The sequence below is a fragment of the Talpa occidentalis genome, unplaced genomic scaffold, assembly GCF_014898055.3.
Source record: "Talpa occidentalis isolate TD23 unplaced genomic scaffold, MPIMG_talOcc4v2.1 talOcc4.5, whole genome shotgun sequence".
Taxonomy (NCBI): Eukaryota; Metazoa; Chordata; class Mammalia; order Eulipotyphla; family Talpidae; genus Talpa; species Talpa occidentalis.
In genome coordinates, this window is record NW_023604861.1 from 27,028,586 (window position 1) to 27,049,158 (window position 20,573).

The following is a 20,573-nucleotide window of genomic DNA, read 5'->3' on the forward strand; positions in this document are numbered from 1 at the left end:
TATGGAAATGCTTACCTAAGTAAATATGCTCATTTTATAAAATTGAGCTTAAAATGTAATCTCCCTTATTGTAAACAAGTTTTCTTCCTCAGCAATTTTAGTCCTCAAGTTATAATATCTCAAAGAAACCTTTGAATTCCAGTTGAAGTATTTATTTTAACAGTCTCAGGAATATTTAAGTAAAGTCAACAATACTGAGCATTTAAGTTGTGCTGCACATGTACACAACCAGTTAGCTGTTATTTTCAGTCATTGTCATACTCAAACATTTGCTTTAACTTAAACATGTCAGATATTTAGGACATCCCTGCAGCCTAGTTGATCGGTACCTGAAGTGTGACAATAGAGCCTGATGTATCTGTCTTCTTACAGGTTGCTCACCTTTCCTTTATTCTAGCTCTTTGTTTTATTTAGTTTGTTTATAAATGCAACCGTGACCTTCGTCAGTTGCTGGAGTATCTTCTTAAAGCAAATCTATAACAATCTTGTCTGGAAAACAAATTCTTTATTCAGTAATAACCTTTGGAATTGATGACTATAAAATGCATTAATTCATGATCATCAAATGATAAAACAGGCATTTGTAACCATATATATGCACAAAATCCTATAGTTGAATAGTCTTTAAAAACTACCACCAAGTTATTAAAGTCATATTGACTACATCAGTTATCTGAGAACAATTCCTGGAAATGAAAAATGTTTTGTTTCATATAATGTAATATAGATTGCAATGTTTACTGTCACTAAGATTGTAAGATAGTGTGATTAAACATAGGTTCATCATCCAAAGCTTAGTTTTCTCATATATACCAATAAACACTTGAATTAAGCAATGAATATTTACAACCAAAGTGAATTAAGCTGTCAAAAAAAAAAGGCTGGCATTAAGTTAAATTTATTACTTTTCTTACAAAAATACTGCTGTATTTACCAAAATTCTGGGCAAAGGAAGGATTCGATGAAGAAAATTTCTGCTCACATTTTTACATAGTCTCGAAAGGAAAGCTTTAATTAGTGTTCCTTTGGTACATTAATTTCAAAATTATTTTGTGAACCTATAGTGTTCATTCCAAAGTATGTCAGTAGACAATATCATGACCAATCTGTGCCAATCCAAATATACCCTAACTTCCTGTTACATGCATTTGAATGTGCTGTGCATTAATGGGGTAAAGTATAGTAAGGATTCATTTTGCCCTCAGAGCAGTTGCAAGCCCATAATAAAGGAACAGCTTGAAAATGTCCAGGGCCTCCCTAGTGGCACAAGGGGTTAAGCACAGTCCTGTGTAGCTGTCCTGCAGTCTCTGCAACACAAGTTCCATCCCCAGCTGGCCAAGGAGCTACCCACATGACACAGCAGACCTCTTCTATCTCGCCCGCTGCTCCCCTCAGCAGTGTATTTCAGTCAGTCTGCCTGTTCTGTTCCCCACTCTGTCTCTGGTGAATCCTCTCACTCCTGCACCTCTGGCCTGTATCCAGTTCTTATATGCATAAATAAATACATCTTTAAAAAAAAGGTAAAAAAGGTAAAATATATTTTCTCTGACATGTACTCTGAGTCATAGACTTATGTCATATCAATTGAAATAAAACATCAGATTCCAAATTATTAAAATAGTAATTTATATTGTAGAAATCATTTGATTATTTATTCATATGGTCATCTATCCATCAGCTCATACATGTATCCATCCCTTCAATGTCAGTAATTAAAACTCTCAAAGCTTGAGTCAAGCTGAATGAATTCAAATTGTGTTGTATTATATGTCTTAAACAAGTAAGTAAACTTCTCCATTCACTTCTGCTCACACATTGCTCTGTGACATGAGGTGTTGTGGGGTTAGAGGTCCAGCTTTCTTCTTCAGTAAACATTATTTCTGGGCAGAGATATTTTTCGCAGTAATGATTTAAAATGAATCAGTTTATTGCAATAAGTGAAATTTGTCCTAAAATTTGTCTACAAATTTTTATTTGTGTTAAACGCGTTTATTTACAATTGTATGGTAGGTGTTAGAAAACTCTATACCTAGAGGGGTAATTTGACCAAGAATCTCCAAGGCCATACCTCTGTTTAACAGTTATTTTAAGGAAACATTGGGTTTTCTTAAATGTTATCATAAGTGCTGAGATTGAGATCTTTTAATATATGTTTATATATAAAACATTTTATATATAAAACTATATATAAAAATTAGATGTTACATATTTTATATATATATTATACATAAACATATTTTATATATAAAACATATTAACATCAGACATGTTATTTAAAGTAAAAATAACTGTGAGAGGAGAGAAGTTAATAAGACATGACATAGAAGACTCCTGATTATGGTAAACATTCAGTCTTAAGAACCCCTTACAGTGCATCCTGATTTCTGTCTTGAAACCCTCTTGGAAACCAAAGAAACTCAACATCAATACCAATAACTCTATGCTTATTTATTTATTTATTTATTAAGATTTACTTATTTATGGATATGAGAACTGGGGTACAGGCCAGGGGAGGGGAGATGAAAGGATTCATCACAGAGTGGGGAGTAGAACAGGCAGATCTACTGAAATACACTGCTGAGGGAAGCAGTGGCCCAGACAGGAGAAGTCTGCTGCACCATGTGGGTAGCTTCCCCGCTGGGCTTGAACTCCTGCTACAGTGGCTATAGGTAGTTTCATAGTGCTGAGACTTAAACCCTTGCACCACAAGGGAGGCCCCTATGCTCTTTTAAATGATTAATAATCCATTATGAACATTAACATTAAGACACACACATAAATTTATCAGATTAATAAAATAAGTCCCAAATAAAATAAATTCAAGATAATTATCTGTTAATTCAAATTTAGGGAAAAAAATCAGTCAAAGAAATTAAGCCTCCTTACAGAAGGCTAGAATTAGAGGAGAGCTTATAGGAAATACAACAGGAGGACACTAAAGAGGGAGAGGAGAAAGGGTCATTCAGTAAACAAACTGGAGCAAATCCTTATTCATAATCTGTATCTACAAAGTGAACATGTGACATTTACATTGAATTTGAAGCCTACACAATTCAGATAAACAATGGTTTCCTTGATTGATTAGATTATTTGGTTAGTGCAGAGAACTTTATAAGCAGAAAAATTAATAATACAAGTTCAAATTATTTTGCAGTGCAAATTGCTCACTGCTTTTTTCAATTTTATTCATTTTGAAAAATAGTTAAGCAGCAGTATAAATGTGCATTTTATTATGAGAATAAGATAATGACTTACAAAAATGAATTATTTGAAGACAATGTGGAACATTGTTTAATTCTGAACATTTTGTGTATAAACTGAAAATGGGTGAGTAGTATAAAGACAATTACAGATGTTGTTTATTTTCACCAGTATTGCAAATCTTTTTAAAAGGTCAGTCATCTTTTTGATCACTTTATCATTGTCTAGTGTTCTATGAACAATATTGAAAATATTATCAAATTTTTAAAGAAACATTAGTAACATTAAGCACCATCCCTAACAAACTGTAGGAAAATATAAGACTTTATTACCAATGAAGACATTTGATAATTTCTGATTAATATGATGAAAACATTAACAGACCAAAGCAGCAGTGTTAATGTAATGATTTAAAACAATAAAAATGGCTCCATGAATATTAAGTCAATAACTTTCTTTTGAAACATAAAATGTGTTGGCAAGAAAATTAATATGATTTCTTGCATGCAAATTACCATATTTTAAACAAAAGATATCTTCAAGAGCCATTTTAATCTTTGCTATATTTTACATATAGTACTTTCAAATTCATATTTCAGTGTTGACATATTTCAAATAAAGAAAATGGACTGTTGTAATCCTTTGTATGGTGTTTTCATTCAATTAGCTCTATCTTTCTTTTTCTAAGCAAACAAGATGGCAATTTACTCAAAGTCAACCCATAATAACATATATCAGCCAGAGTCGAACAAACACAGTACTGCTCATGCTACACCTTTTAAAATCAAACAATTTTAAATAAAAGCAAACACGAACATAAATAGTGTTTCCTTTTGGAATTTGACTGTTGACAGAAAAATGATAAAAACATAAAAATGGTTTGAATTTGTGAGGAAGTTAAATAATTCAGGAAATGTTTTATTAACTGATAGCAGAGAGAACAGGAGTTTGGTCTTTGCATTATGCAGTAATGGAAGAATAAAACTTATGATATGTGGCTTGTTTTTTAAAAAGAAACTCTTCCTAACCGTATTAAAATTTCACAAGGTAGTTGAAAACCACATTCTTATCAATCATTCACAAAATATAATTCTGTTTAAATATCTGATTTTTCTTACTGTTACTAGCAACATTTTCAAAGGTGAAAGGAAAAAAAATTGTGTGCCTCTAAATCGTTTTAAAAAGGGTTTGTGGTTTATGTTTTCAACATATTATAACAGAAATTCAAAGGAAGAAAAATCTGAAACCACAAATAGATACTTTAATCCCTTCTAATATTTTCTATTTGTAATCTTGGACTAATAGTTATATGATAAAAATAGAACGCCATCACCTCCGAGATACTATTGTCAAAGCATTTGTTTTTATTTAATTTATTAAAAAATGCAAAATATAAAGATGTTTTTATATAAATGGAAAGTTTAGCTCATAATTTTATACTTATACTAAATTTGTTGCTTATAGGATCAAAGGGGAAATTCCTTATAAAGTTTAATTATTTGATATAATAATGTACCAAAATAATGTATAATTAGCAAACATATTGAAAATTAAAAGTTATATTAGTTTTCCACTTGCCTCATATAGTTTAAATTGTATGTTAGTGTGACAAAGGTGTGGAATAATATGTGCCTCAGCTTGAATTATATACCCTCTATAACCTAGACATATGATATTTGGCATATTTTTTAATTTCTTTATTTAAAATATTTGCTAGGTTGAGAATGAATTTGTGAAATGTATTTAGGAGATCTAGCATAAGACTGGCATTATAAGTTCGTCAGCATTTATAATTCATTTCATTTTTCCAGCATACAGCATCACACCTGTTTATGCTGGTACTTAAGTACATAGTCTGTGGAGGAAAAAATGAAATTAAAAAAAAAAGTTAACTTTACAAAAATTTCAGTAAAATATGCCTTTCTTAGTGTGACTAATGTATGACCTGAATTGCCCATCTTTTTGTAGAACTTAATTTTTGAACTAGCTAAACATTTGGATTAAAAAATAAAATGCTTGAAAGCAGTAGCTTCATATAAGCTAGCAGCACTATAGTATGGTACAACTTGTCCATTATATGGAACTCGGTACAACTGATTGTAACATATATATGGAAATTAACATGGATATATATGTAATATATATATATATGGTAATTTTGACATGGTAATTCAGTTTCTGACATTCAGTCACAAAATATGATACAGAGAATATAAAATAACACAAGCATAATGTTGTCATTGTAGCATTATTTAATATGAAGAATCATTAAATAATCCATACATAACTTAAGGCATAGAAGCTCTTAGTGTGATGTCTGACACTATTATTATGGATTAATAAATATTAGAACAAGAAAAGAAATACTAAGTCTCCAGCAATAAGCAATTCATTTGATTATTCCCTGGATGGGATATTAGACATAATTGATGATATCTTAACACAAAACATAACAATTAAGCAAAATAAGAGCTTTTGAAAATAAATTTAAAGATTCATGTTTCATTTACTGGACCAAGATTTTTAACCAGAAATTCAGAAAGTGGAGTTTCTGATCCTTACAAAAATTCTTACAGGCAATCATATATCTTTCAAGGCAATACTAAACATGACACTAACTACTGCAGTATTTGAAAAGATATACAGTAAAAGTGATTGCTTAATGACAACTTTAAAGTGAAAAATTTCTTGCCTAATTAAAAGCATGATAATTAATGGTATCTATATTGAACTCTTCTGGAGTTCGTATTGGCTTTGAGTTACAAATCAAAATCTCGGAATGTCCTATGCTTATATGGATGTCTCCAAGACTAGAACTAGTTAGTGATATATGATTTATTCAATTATGTCTTACCCCAAATTTGTGGAGTTAGTTTGGGTTTATGTGACACATAGAATTCTGTGTGTGATACCTGAAGCCACCTTCAGATATGACCCATGGCCCAAGTCCAAGAACTGAATGATGTTATTACTGCTTTGGTAATTAAATATTGACTAGTGACTTGTTGAGACAATCAGTCTTGATAAGGGAGGTAATTCTGACAATTAATGTTAAAGTAAAATTAACAAGACAAACAAAAACCCTTGGCCTCACACACATGAACACACATAGCCTACCAACCTACGTGCCATCATGGTGTAAGGCAAAGGAGGCTGTTGCATTTCAATTCCCCACAGATTCTTGAAAGCTTATTCCCCTATCTGATTGACATTCTCATTTAACTTTACTTTAACCTAATTTTATGAGTAAAATGCCATCAGGGAGTATCAGTTCAAGTTACTGGAAGCCAAAGAATAAATGTCAGTAAATGAGTGGATTAAGGCATTTTACAATACAGGTGCCCCTCTCCAGATGTGGAAAATTTTGCTAGGGCACAGGGTAAGTCCAGGAAAATCAACTGCAGTATAGTTAAAAGAAAATCCCTCTAGAGTTTTTAATTTGATTTTTTAAGATGTATTCATTTATTTTTGCATAGAAGAACTGGGGTGTAGGCCAGTGGTACAAGGAGTGAAAGGATTCACCAGAGACACAGTAGGGAGCAGGACAGACAGATCTACTGAAATGCATTGCTGAGGGCAGCTGCAGGTAAGACAGGGGAGGTCTGCTTTGCCTTGTGGTTTAGCTCCCTAGCCAGGTATCAAACTCAGGCCACAGTGGTGATAGCATGATAGCACTGAAACAACCCTTACACCAACAGGGATGCCCAGTCCCGGAGAGTTTTTCAAAGAATTAAGGATCCTGGGAATCAATGCAAGTTGGATATTTCAACTTAAGGGACAGAGTGGTTTAGTGCTCTGACTTGCTTGATATTGCCTGTTGGCTGTGAGCTAACAGTGTGAACATGAAGTGTTGACCACAGCAGAAAAGAAATAGGGGTTAATATTATCTAAATAAGGCAGAGGAAAGATTACAAGCTAGGGCAGTAAATTTTACATATGACCAGTAATAGCTTTAGTTAAACCCCCCCCCCAATGACAAAATAATGTGTATCTTTATATGAGGAGATTACTTAATCATAAGATTCCATGTCAAAAGAAGACATTTTTAGTGACAGTGTATCTAAATATTATTAATAACTATGGAGGCGAAAATTGAGTCTAAGAATGAATAGAAATGGAAAGTACTTAATAGCACAAATGCACAAAAATATATTTGATTTGGTAAGAGCACACACACATTTTTGAGAAAAATGGAGTCTATAAGATTATGGAAAGAAATCTGAAACTTCTGTGTTATTAAGAAGACCATGATTAGAACAGAATGGGGAAGAGAAAGACTTGTGGCTGATATGTTTTTACCTGTCCTGAAGAATTCTCTGAGGTTCATTAGAAACATTTGAGATTATAAATGATCCATAATGCCTCGAATGTGTTTTAAACACTTTTATTCATTTTCTTATGAATGTCCATTAATATACAACAGCCTCTGTTCTGGTCTTACTCTAGAAACATATCAATGCTGGGTTTGGATTTTGAAAGGATATAAAAATCACTAGCATCAGGTTTCATCTGATTTTTTTAATTTGTTTTTAAACACTTGGTAACAGTTATATATAAAAATCAAGTGAGATGTTTAGTAAGAACAATGGAAAAAGTGTGATTTCTTTTAACTATTATCATTGACTTGTTGCCTCTATAATTAAGTAAAATCTCATAGCTAATTTGATAACAATGTCATTCCAGCTTACCATCACAAACAATTTATAGCCTCCTCAAAAGAAGCCATCTTTTTTCTCTCAAAACATGGTTGCATTAAGATACCTTAAGCATTTGAAGCCCTGGTTTGCTCATCTGTAAGATGGGGACCATGATCAACATCTGTACCAGAAAACTTTGAGAGCATTAAAGAAAAACTTGATTATAAATTACTTTGAAATGTCCAGATAATTACACATAGATACTTATGTCAAATTATAAAAAAGAGGAAATGATTTCAGAAAATAATGCCCTGCAAAAGAACTTTGGAGCTCTAAAATGAGGAAGTACTTTATAAAAAGTATTGTCTGGGGTCTCCGCTGGTGGTGCAGGCGGTTGAGCGCATAGCTGTGAAGCTGTCCCAGGCCTCTGCAGTGCTGGTTTGATCCCCGACCTCTCCTACTTCACCGGCTGTTCCCCTCAGCATTATATTTTGGTCCTTCTGACTGTTCTGTTCCCTGCTCTGTCTCTGGTGAATTCTCTCACCCTCCTGTGCCTCTGGCTTATACCCCAGTGCTTGTATAAATAAATAAATCCTTACAAACTATTAAATATGTCTATATTTATATGTATTAGTTGTTTCCTCTATAATTGCATTTACCCATCTCATGACAGGGCCCTTCTAAGCCAGATATAACAGCTAGATACAAGAAAAGGGCCAATTACTTGTATTCACATTCATGACTGGAGAAAGGAGTTAGCTTAGAGATTACTTATAAATAATATGCAGATGGACTTTGTGGTCTTGATATCTTAACCCCACTCTCCAGAGCCTTTAGACAGGATGTTCCCGTACTCCTGAAATAAGTTATGCAGATTTTTCCTCATTAAAGTGTTCCTTTTACCCCCTGTAAACAAAGTGCAAGATTAGAGACCTGTAGAATCTGGAGGCCCAGTGATTTAGCAAATATTAAGTTCAGCTGCTTTAACTAAGACTTCAGATAATAGTGATTTAAACAAGGCAGAATACCATTCCTCTCATGTTTTGGCAAAATGGAAAAGTACAGAAGTATAGGAACACTACATCTGAATAGAAAAAAAGGAAGTGAGATCTTTCAAACAAATGAAATATTTGGTCTTTATAGAAACACATAAAGACTTCAGAAGCATAATAAAAGGAGAAAAGACAGAGCATTAGGTAAAGAAACAGGTAGCCTGGTCATTCTGGTGCTAGCACCATAAACTGGCAACTCACACATTATCCCTTCCTTTTTTGAGATTAAGTTTGAGACAGGATCATTAGATCAGGTACTTTGTTGTGCATACATGTGGGCATGTGGGGTTTAGAGTGAGACTTCATAACTTAAAATGTGTGTAAGCTACAGAGATAAAAAAAAAAAAAAAGATAGTGGACCAGCCTGAGATTCTCATATGCTTATTCTAGAAGATTTTCAGTGTCTGCAAAACTAAAGTTGTATGAATCAAGAGTTAGTTGTAGAGAGGTCTGTGTTCCTTTACTTGACTGCTTTTTTCCCCTAACAGACTATGAGTTCTCAGAAATAAGGGCTCGTTTCAAGTCTGTGTCCCTACTATATCATGCAGGTCAGACTAATTTTTAAAAACATTGTTCAAAGAATAAACACTGTAAGATATCAACATTTTATAATCACATTTTGTCATTTCTATATTGTGTGCAAGCATGATGTTTTGTTGAATAAGTCAATGGTCCCTGAAACTCAGAGAAAATTAAAAAATAAAAAATCCTTTTATATAAACCTCTACTGTGGTTTAGATTCAGCACTAAGTCATCGCTCAAAAAACCTCAGTAAGTTGACTAGCTGCCTCAGGCCACTATGATATCTACATAATAGTGACTTTTTTTTTTTTAAGATTTATCCATTTGTACAAGAACCAGGGTACAGGCCAGATGTGTGGGAGGGTGAGAGAATTTACCAGAGACAGAGCGGGGAACAGAACAGGCAGACCAACAAAACACACTACTGAGGGGAGCAGCGGGCGAAACAGAAGTCTGCCGCGCCATGAGGGACTGTCACCGGCTGGCCGGGATAAAACCTGCACTGCAGAGGCTGGGGACTGCTTCACAGTGCAGCACTCAGCCACCTGCACCACCAGGGAGGTCCCATAATAGTGACTTTCTAAAAAAATAGTTTATATTATGCTGCTCTTTTTTGATCCCAACCTGAGCCTTAAATATAGCAGTTATTATTCTTTTTTTTTTTTTCTCTGTGGATTGTATTATTCAGGTCTATTGGGTATCATTGAAAGAAAAAAAAAATCTAAAACAAGGCCTAGGAACTCTACTAAATGGCCATAAAGTCCTTTACAAAATGGAAAGTAAAATAGGTATATTGATTATTTTCAGGCCAGAGATGTTCCATGGTTGTAGATTTGGCACCTTTTGAAGTTGCATTTACTCTTTTAGGCTGTTAAGGCACTATTTAATGAATCAGTTCAGTCATTTAGTCAATAAGAGTATCCTTGTCTCCTAAAACAGTTAATATATATTTTCAGCAGTTACTTCACTTATGAAAAAGTAATAGTTAAAACACTCAACAAATCAGACTTAATATTAGTTAAAATACACATTTTTCAAAACCATGGATTTTCACCTATTCCAATGATATTCATGTTTGTAAACAAGCTCACAGACCCAAATAGAAATAAGCATTCTCTGTTTAGAAATGTCAGCAGAATGAAACACTTCCCTAGAATAATGATCTCTTATTCCCACATAAATGCCTAGGGAAAACGAACATGTTCATTTTCAAAGCAGAAATCATTGATCCATAGGGTATGTCCTATTAAAACAACTTTATTTTATTTCATCAAATAACTGATGTAAATTCAGTCATTTATTCTGATAGATATGGGTTCCAGAGAATGACATTCATGTGCTTTAGTACTGCTAAATAGATGAAAATAATTGCATTTTGCTTTGCTTTATTTATCAGCAAGAACAGAATTGTTTGTTTATGAACACTCACTAAAGTTTAATATTGGCAATTTAGAAATGGTATATACTGATTTTATTTTTTTATTTCTTTTATGAAAATATTTTCCCAATCTAATGGTCATTTGCTTTATATTTCTGAATTATATGCATTTTACCGAGAATTGTGTACATTGTTATGTATCAGAAAGTCGGCACTATAATACAGAATCTAAAGATTTGTGGCCAATGACTGTTCAAATGTACGTAAATGTTTCTATACTAAAAATAATGAAGAATCATGTTTGGTTTTGATAATATTTAATTCAAACAGCAAAAAAGAAAAGATGGCCAGAGTTCCAGTGGGAAAGATAGAAAAGCACAAAGATTTATATGTTCAAATACTGTGCATGTACATACATATAAGTCTGTGCACAAATGATCTGTAGCTGGACACATTTTGCATGATGAATAGTCACATAATGCCTCAGAGCAGTCACACCTGCTATGGATGGTGTGCACTGTGGTATGTATTGTGCCTCATTGGCCATTCACCTTACAATTGTGATACAAATTAATGAGACCAGAATAAACCTTCATAGATTTAGATCCTGATAAAAGGAAATAACTATATATAGTTATATATAGGATCTAAATTTCATGTTACCACCATTAGTATGGATGGGCAAATGCAGTGCCCATTCTGTGTCATCTCAGCATATGAAACTGTAGAAACAATGTTAATGTCAAATGAAAAAGAAACTTTCATTGAAACAACATGGACTTCTTTTCAGAATGGGATCATTATGTAGCATTTCCGAAATGAAAATCTTTAAAAGTTGTCATTAAACACAAAAATCTACAAAGAGCTGATGAGACTCAACAAAAACAAAGAAAATAATCCAGTCAAAAAATGGGCAGAAGAGCTAAAAAGAAACTTCTCTGAAGAGGAAATGCAAATGGCCAACAGGCATATGAAAAAAATGTTCAACATCACTTGCAATCAGGGAAATGCAAATCAAAACTACAATGATGTACCATCTTACACCAGTGAGAATGGCACATATTAAAAAAACTAGCAACAACAAATGTTGGCGAGGGTGTGGAGAAAAAGGAACTCTCCTGCACTGTTGGTGGGAGTGCAAACTGGTCCAACCACTATGGAGAGCTGTGTGGAGATTTCTTGACCTACTTAACATAGAGCTTCCATATGATCCAGCAATTCCACTCCTAGGTATTTACCCAAAGGACACAGAAACATCAATTCCAAAGAACACCTGCACCCCTATGTTTATAGCAGCACTGTTTACAATAGCTAAGCTTTGGAAACAACCCAAATGCCCAAAAATAGATGACTGGATCAAGAAGATGTGGTACATATACACCATGGAATATTACTCAGCATTCAAAAAAGATAAACACATGCAATTTGCAGCAACATGGATGGAGCGGGAAGGGAACATGCTCAGCAAAATAAGCCAGAAAGAAAAAGAAAAATACCGATCATGGTCTCACTCATAGTAGGAATCTAGAAAACTTAAATAAGGGACCAGGAAAAAGAATAACTATAAGAAAGAAAATATCAAAATCGACAAACAACTATGAACCAAAGACACTCTATGGCGGGTGGGGGGCAGGGAAAGGAGGGCTTGGGGTCAAAATAAGGGAGTTGTAATTGTATGGGGAATATAAAAAATAAAATTTAAATAAAAACAAAAAAAGTCATTATCTATAAGATCAAAGTTTGTACAAAATTACATGAACTGGGGCCTCCCGGTGGCGCAGCGGTTAAGTGTTGGATTGCGAAGCTGCCCGCAGCCTCTGCGGCGCCGGTTCGATCCCCGGCTGCTCCCCGGCCACCAGAGGAGGGTCCCACATGGCGCGCAGACCTCTCCTGCCGCCCGCTGCTCCCCTCAGCAGTGTACTTCGGTCCTTCTGCCTGCTCTGCTCCCCGCTCTGGCTCTGGTGAATTCTCTCACCCTCCCACACTTCTGACTGTACCCAGTGCATGTATAAACAAAACAAACAACAAACCAAATAAATAAATAAAACATGCCTCTATTAAAAAAAAAATTACATGAACTGTAATGTATCTAGGCGTCAAATATATTATTTAAAGGAAATAACTTTCCCATTTCTTGTCAAAGTATTTTTAGATGGGGTTTTGGCAACTTATGCAGTGGCCTTCACTCTACCCCCATCAGACCGAATTGTTCATGTTTTCTTCTTTCTTGCACTTATAATGATAGATCCAGCTTATGTTCTAGTTTTTCTATACCTTCTCTATACTTCTTTTGCTGTCTGTTCAGGTAGCATTGCCCACAAAGCCATAGTTTTGGTAGAGGCATAAAGCTGTTTAACATAAAAACATAGGTCTAGACACCATTTGCTTGGTAGCATCTTGTGGGGTTGAACCTGGAATTCTACAGGGATATAGACTTGTAGAAAGGTCAGTAATGAAGACTTGCCATGGGAAAAGCAAATCAAGTACGTGGGTACTATAGTTGGGATAGAATTTAAAAACAAACAAACAACAACAACAACAAAAATCAAGCCTTACTCTAAAGTGAACTAGGTTTTTGGGTGGCTCCAGACAAAAGACTTATCTCAAGGACAGGTTTCCAAGGGAAACATAGTTCTAATGTCATATTGAGCCTAGATCATTTTGGGATCAGATCACCAAAAACATCTGTTCCAGTTGCTTTCATTTGATTCTGTATTGACCAGCCACAGTTAGGCAATTCCACTACCACCCAACACTTTCACTCACTAAAAATGCTCAAATATCAAACAGCAGGTGAAAGAATCACTAAAAGGTGCACATTTGCAACTCATAGCTGCACTTTGAAAAGAATAAAACAGTTAAGACTGCTACCTCATTTCACCCTGCTTTGACAAAATGACTGCTTATTCTCTCCTTTTGCTGCTCACCTGCCCCTTAAGATTTTGACATGCTATGTCCTTTATTTAAGTGCATTTGACCCTTAGAATTGATGAAATAAACAACAATGAAAGCTCCTTTGTCTTTCTCCATCAGATGCCCTGTTCCATGTCTCACCCCTCTATCTGCTCTGCTTCTACCACTTTATAGATGGATCCAAAATCCAGAGATTTAAAATCATAAATCAGAATAGAAGTTGCATTTTAATATATGGCAACTAAAGATTTTTTCATGAAACCTTTTTTATTTTTCCTCCCACCTATGTTTTTGCACATTCCAACAAGTGCCATCTTCTCTAATTTTACCACCTTAGACACTTAAGGGTAGACACATTTTCTTTCGATTTTTTAAAATACTCTTCCTTCCTAGATAAAAATCAATTAAAATATACTTAATTACTCTAATTTAGTATCAAAAATTACAATCAGTAAGACTAACATTTTCTTGGTTATATTTCTAAATGAAAAGTGAAAGGGAATATATATTGGGACATTTAACTGAATAAATCAATACAATTCCAAATCATTGTACTTTATCTTAAAGTGCCTTTGTTTAAAAAATCTATAGTGACTAATTTATTAACTCCAAGACCTATTTAATAACCTTATTTAACCTTTGAAACATTTCATGATTTTATAAAGTCCAATGAATACTATAATATTAGAATTACTAACTTCCTTTAAGTAGTGGAATATACCCAAAAGGGCTTGGATTCTCTTTAATTTCACTAAATATACTTCATCATATGACCCTTCCCACATCTCTATTATTTCTGCTATCATAAGTCAAATAGAATGAATGCAGCATTTTTAACAAAATGGAAGGGATTTGAAAAAAAAATATATGGGATAAAGCAAATCAGAATGATAAAAATGGATATTTCCCTTACATTACTCCTTTCTGCCTGTGGATGCTCTAAGTGAACATGGCAGAGTCTCCCCTTCCACTGCCATCATGTCCAAGTCAGAGAGTCTCCCAGGGATCTGAAACAACTGTGGAAGCTCTTCATCAAAGGTTTAGGCTTTGAAACAACCAATAATGGCCTGAGAAGACATTTGGAGCAATGGGGAACACTCCCAGATGGTGTAGTAATGAGAAATCCAAACAGCTCTCTGGCTGGGGATCGAACTTGTGCTGCAATAGCTGCCAATAGCTTCAGAGTGCCGGGACTTAACGCCTTGTGCCACTAGGGAGGCCCCAAGGATGACTCTCTCAAATGACTATTTTCCTAGTTTCTTTGTTAAAGGTGATATTGCTCTACCTTTTCATTATAGCTATAGTATCAAGCAAATAAAATGCCCTTTATTTCTACATTACTTTGAACAATACCTATGACATGGATCTTCTGATGTTCGATTCCAAATGATATCAGTCCTCTTAAACAGGGCTGTGAAGGTCTTAGTCCTAGTATCTGTTACTCTGACAAAACTTCTGCTCTACTTCACAAGAACCGAGGGTAAGAATAATAGCTCCCATCTCCAGTGGTAACATAACTGCTCTATGGACGGATACTGGTTGGCCCTCCCTTGCTTAGAACCTCTACCATGAGTGCTATCTGGGTTATGATGGTCAAATGCCCAGTGCTTCCAGCCTATCACACCTGGGTAACTAATGCCCAACAAGTCATGTCTAGATGGAAGAAGGCCACCCTAGTCATATCAGCTGTGGTTCTCCAGAGCAGAACTTCTGCAACAAGGGGCTAGGAGAGGTGAAAAATACCAGTCTCTTGCCCCATTGTAAATGAAAATATACCCCAACTAAGGAATTAGAGGGAGAGAGAGATCTGCCTTCTTGATTACACCTGTCTGGAGTACAAGTCAGGGAATGTTTCCATAAGGTGGAACAATTTATATGGGGAAGGTACTCCTGGCTCCAACACCAGGACTCTAGCTGGATTTAGTGGATTTTCTTAAATGAATGTTTCCCTATTTTCTATGTCCCTCTTAGGCAATATTTCTAGGGCAATTTAAATGCTTGTTTATTTCTGTGATTTATTTTTTCAGATAAAGGGTTTTTTTTTGTTAGGGAGAGAGTCAACAGTCTTCATTCTACTGCTTCAGAACCAGTCATACGAAATATTTATGTATGTATGACTGCTGACTGCTTCTCAATGCTGATATTAAAGCATTTAATGCTAGAGAATATAAGTAGACTTTATAGGGAAAAATGCATCACAACTAGCTCCATAATGACTGAAGATCTGTGTATATGGGGCAGGAATAAGAGTAGATTAGCAATGTGGTTTAGGCAATTGTTGTGCAAACAGAAAAAATACCATAATGTTCAAATGAAAAAAGTAAGATAATTTAAAAGAGGAAAATGAAGGAAAGAACTTTTCTAATACTATTTTAAAGTATATTCATCATTTAGCTCCTCTGTCCATGTTTTAAGATTTATTTATGCATACAAGAACTGGGGTACAGGTCAGAGATGTGGGGAGAGGATTCACCAGACACAGAGTGAAGAGCAGAACAGGCAGATTGGCTGAATTACACTACTGAAGGGAGCAGCAGGCGAGCCAGGAGTGGTCTGCTGTGCCATGTGGGTAGCTCCCTGGCTGGGGCTCAAACTCCATGCTATCGTGGCTGCAGATAGTTTCATAGGTTGTGTCTTAACCCCTTGCGCCACCAAGGAGGCCCCTCCACTGTCCATTGTTGGATTGGGTTAATTGCTTTCTTTTTATTGAGTTGCATGTGTTCTTTATATATTTTGGATATCAACCTTTTCTCAGATGTTACTTGAAAGTATTACAAATGTATAAAAATATATAATATACACATTTATGTATATATTTTAAAGCATTACCCATATCTCTTGTGTACTATTAAAACATTTATACAATTCAAGGGAATCATGATTCAAGTTTTGAGTTACTTGAGATTTTAAAATACATTTCTTGTAGGTTCAGAGAAATATAAATTTACTGTAGCCTTATTATTTGTGAAAATTAAGCACTGATGTAGATAGTCCTTAGTTGTTACGTTGTGCTTCCTAAAATACTGCCTCTAGAGAAACTCCTAATGACAACCACTCCTCTAAGCACTGCTTATCACTTAATTAATGAACAGAGGGAAATCTTTAATGAAGCTTCTCACCTTTATGGGAAGGCCAAATTGAAATCAGAAATCCTCTCTCATGTGAAATAACAATTTTCCAATTTACATTAAATGATGTTATCACAATCAAAGTACTAACAGATTTTGTTTCCATTTACTGCCCACTTTTTCCAGTGTCCACTATTTTTGAAAATGACAGCACCTGTGTATACTGTTAAATGCTCTCCATATAGCTCCCTAGATTTAAATCACAAGCCATAGACAGCAGTGGTCCGTGTTTGCCATTGTTGGGTAGAATAGAAAAAAAGATCTCTCAATCTAGAGAACTTCAACTCACAGTTGTAAAACTGCTTACAATTTGGGCAGGTAAGGAGTTACAAGATGGCATTGAGTACCTCCTTGGTGGTCACAGGGTTAGACGCAACCTATGGAGCTAGCCTCAGCCTCTGAAGCATGACTTCGATTCCCAACCAGGGAGCTACCCACATAGTGCAGCAGACCTCTCCTGATTCGCCCACTGCTCCCCTCAGCAGTGTATTTCAGTCAATCTGCCTGTTCTGTTCCCCACTCTGTCTCTGGTGAATCCTCTCACTGCTCACACCTCTGGCTGTACCCCAGTTCTTGTATGCATAAATAAATAAATCTTAAAAAAAAAAGATGGCATGGAGTGGAAAATGATAGAGAAGTTTCTGTTCTAATGCAGAATAATAGTTCCATTAGAATATGTCTTCCTCTGATCTTTCACAAAAAAAGATATTTTGCTTGATTATTGTTTCTTTATCTAACTAGGATATTTGTTAATACATTATATCAGTATAAATTCTGAATATTTTAGCATTTATAAGCACTTTGTAGTTATGTGCCAGGGCAATATACAGAATGAACTTCTCAGTACCTTACTTGAATGACAAAATAATAATGTTCTAGTCTACATGGTTTTTCACATTCATTAAAATGCAGTTTATTTTTATTTTTTTTTTTTACTTGAGGGGTATTGGTTTATAACATTGTAAAAGTTTCAGGAGTGCAAGTTTATATTTTGACATCTGTATATAACATTGTGATTCGCACCAGAAATCTAGTTTCATCCACCACCACAAAATTGATCCCTTTATCCTTTTTTGTCTATCATTTATCCATTCCTCTTTGACACTGGTAACCAGTATTCTGCATTTAGAATTAAAGAGTTTGGTTCTATTTTGTTTTACTGGATTGTTTGCTTTGTTTCTTTACCTTCCACATTTAAGAGATTCATTCTTTTTTATGATAAATTCACTTAAGGAAATTTTTTCTGTATCTATAAATTGGGCATATAATTTTTAGTTTTAAAAAGAGATTTATTTATTTCTATATACAAGAGCTGGGGTGTAGGCCAGAGGTGCTGGAGAGTGAGAGGATTCACAGACAGAGTGGGAAGCAGAACAGGCAGACTGACTGAAATACACTGCAGAGGGGAGCAGTGGGCGAGACAGGAGAGGTCTGCTGCACCATGTGGGTAGATCCCTTGCCAGGGTCAAACTTGTGCTGCAGTGACTGTGTATTGCTTCACAGTGCAGAGACTTAACCCTCTGTGTCCCCAGTGGGGCTCCAGACATATGATTTTTAAAATACATTATAATGTCACTTACATAAAGCTTATTATATGTCAGATGCTTTTCTTAATGGCTTTCTCACATTAATTTATTTTAGCTGTGGAACAATGCTATAAAGCAGGTATACTCACTATCCCTCTTTCAGAGAGGAATTCACATGAACTAACTGAAGCAAGAGTGACCAATATTAGGAGTCTCGGTGAAGATAAATGCCAAAGATGAAATTGTGACTCTGAATCTTGACTGCATGTTCTTACCTACCATGGTTTGCTGCCTATTTTGGAACAAAAATCTTCAAAGTTTTTCATCATAGTTCCTTTTTAAAGATGTTTCATTATCTTTATCATCAAAGCATTAAAATATTGAGTGGTGATATGCAATCTGTTCTGTCCAAATTTAGTCACACAGTCTTTCTTCTAAGAGGTTCCAGCTAAGAATTGCCATGGCTAATCTAATTTTAATATTTATTACAGCAGTCCTAACTATATTATTTTTGAAAGATTTTGTTAATTTGGATGATAATTTCCTTTCCCACTTTAGAGAGAAAATATTATCATTAAGATTTAATCTAATACATTTGTTTTCTAGACCCATGAGATATTTCCATCTCTCTTCTTTACTCTTTTTATTGATAATATGCATTATAATTTTCCATAGCTAATGAAAGATTAAACATCTTCAGATGTAGATTTAAAAGTAGAGATGGTTTTCAGTGGAAATTAGGGATCACGAAATAAATATCTTTAAGTACAAAATTTTAAAACAATATGTATGAATTTTTTTTTAAGATTTTTTTATGTATACATACAAGAACTGGAGTGCAGTTCACCAGAGACAGAGTGGGGAGTATTCACCAGAGACAGAGTGGGGAGCAGAACAGGCTCTACTGAAGCACACTGCTGAGGGGAGCAGTGGGTGAGACAGGAGAAGTCTGCTGTGCCATGTGGGTCAGCTCCCTGGCTAGGGATCGAAGTCATGCTGTAGGAGCTGGCAATAGCTTGCTAGTGCTGACTTAAGCCCTTGAACCACCAGGGAGGCCCCATAACTAATCTATTTTAATCAACTCATTTAAATAATGTATATTACTTTTTTAAGTTAGCCACACTATTTTTCTCTCTTTTTATCTTCTCATAATGTCCAAATTCTTAAAAGCAGTGGTTCAAGTAGATTTTGTTATTTTAAGTTTTCCCCCTCATTTTATTAAGCTTTTATTGTTGTTGTTGTTGTTGTTGCTTTATTGAGAAAACATTGATTTACTACACTGCATGTGATTCAGGCATATAAGATCACACATCTTTGAATGCATGTCACCACACCACAACCATCACTGAGACACCCATTGTCCCCCACAATAGCCCATTTGTCCCCTTCCACATTTTGTTTTCTTCATCTTTCACAGATAAATCCAGCTATGTTTTATTTGTCTCCATCCTTCTGACTTACTTTGCTTAGCATGATCCCCTCCAGGTCCTCCATGTTGCCATAAATGGAAAGAGTTCATGCATTTTTTATAGGTGAATAATATTCAATTTTGTGGATATAAGACATGTTCTTAATTCACCACTCATGGTTATTGCAAATAGTGCCAAAGTCAGTGCATCTATCCCTAATTAATGTTTTTGAATTCTTTGAGTAGTTATCTAAGAGTGGAGTTGTGTGATCATATGGTAGGTATATTTTTAATGTTTTGAGAAACCTTCCTAATGTTCTCCACAATGGCTGTAACATTTTGCATCCCCACCAACAGTATAGGAGTATTCTTTTTTCTCCACATCCTCACCGATACTTATTCTCAACTTTTTGATATGTGCCATTCTCACAAATGTGAGATGGTATCTCATTGTCCTTTGACTTCTATTTCCTTCATGATAAGTGATGGTGACTTTTTTCCATGTAGCTGTTGGCCATCTGTATGTCTTCTTTGGTATGTCTATTTAGCTTTTGTATTCATTTTAGATTGAGTTCTTTGTTTTCTATTTTGTTGCATATTATGAGCTCTCTAAATATCTTGACTATCAACCCTTTATCAGATGTTAGATTTAGAAATATATTCTCCCATACAGTAAGCTATCTTTTTGTTTTAATTATTGCTTCTTTCACTGTGTAGAAGCTTTTTACTATGATGCAGTTCCATTTATTTACATTCACTTTTGTTACTCTTGCTGTTGGAAATGAATTCACAAAGACATCACTGAAAA